The following is a 1,231-nucleotide window of genomic DNA, read 5'->3' on the forward strand; positions in this document are numbered from 1 at the left end:
TAACTGAAACTTAATTATTTTTCTTGAACTAACCATGGTGGACAATAGCTTTTAGCTTTATAATGATTCTAGAATTTAATAGTTGAACAATAAATTATTACAACTTATTACAAAATATTATTACTGTTTGAACAATAAGTTACTATTTTATAATTAATGTAGTGTATTTGACCAATAGGAACCAGGTGCAGGGTCTTTTTTGCAATGATACAAAATCAGTTTTATGACAAAATGTTTCAACTTCTTTTTAAGTCATCTTCAATTGACTACAATAATTAAAATAATGGATTAAATATCCAAAAAAATATACAAAATTGATGGTTAAAAAAATAACAAAATAACGTTTCATCATTAGGAAAATCAACACTTTAACATCATTAAAATTTAAAACTCATTGTAATGATGTTGAAGTGCTGATTTTTTTACTGGTGAGACGGTATTTTGTAATTTTGTCAACCATTAATTTTGTTTTTTTTTGTATATCTAATCCATTATTGTAATTATTATAGTCGACTGAAGAAAACTTAAAAAGAAGTTGAAACGTGTTGACATATAACTCGTTTTGTATCATAGAAAAGAAGACCCTGCACCTGGTTCCTATTAACCAAATATTCTACATTAATTNTTTTTTATTACACAAACTCAAAGACGTCCTTCATANCTACAAAATTTACTTTTTTGTGTTTATGTTTATTATTTGCTAGCTGAAACTCAAGATACTTCTAATTTAAATCAAAGACGTGGTACTAATCGATCTCGTAGAAATACGCTAGTTCAGAGAGAGATGGATAGACAAGAAGGTATTATAGTATGATTTATGATAAAGTTATTATTATTTCATATATTTTTAAATATTAATTTGATTGTTTTACATTGTAGATAATAATTTCTCTTTTTGATAAAAGAATGGCTTTACTACATTTAATACTTTGATTTTATAATTAAAAATCTCTTACTACTAACTATATATAAAACGTTTTATTAATAACTATATATATAACATCTATTTTAAATTATTATTAAATTATTATGAAATATTTGTAAATTATTTTTCTCTAACTTTTTTAATTGTAGATATAGAAGTACAACAGTTATATTCGTTGAACTCTACTGAGAATTTTGGTGCAGAACATAACACCAATAACGAGTTTACCACAAATACACGTAATAGTTACACTATAATATTTATCTATGTAATAAAACCTGCGACATTTCTTCCAATGAAAGATAT

The 1,231-nt window shown here is 24.1% G+C and overlaps 1 long non-coding RNA gene across 1 annotated transcript; it reads left to right on the forward strand.

The window, feature by feature from the left end:
* The first annotated feature begins 545 nt into the window (after positions 1 to 545).
* On the forward strand, positions 546 to 1,231 carry LOC109863541. Its single transcript, XR_002251360.1, has 2 exons — positions 546 to 800; positions 1,075 to 1,231. It is a non-coding gene; the product is annotated as an uncharacterized LOC109863541 (long non-coding RNA).

The sequence above is a fragment of the Pseudomyrmex gracilis genome, unplaced genomic scaffold (genome assembly GCF_002006095.1).
Source record: "Pseudomyrmex gracilis isolate BER0280 unplaced genomic scaffold, ASM200609v1 scaffold_6268, whole genome shotgun sequence".
Taxonomy (NCBI): Eukaryota; Metazoa; Arthropoda; class Insecta; order Hymenoptera; family Formicidae; genus Pseudomyrmex; species Pseudomyrmex gracilis.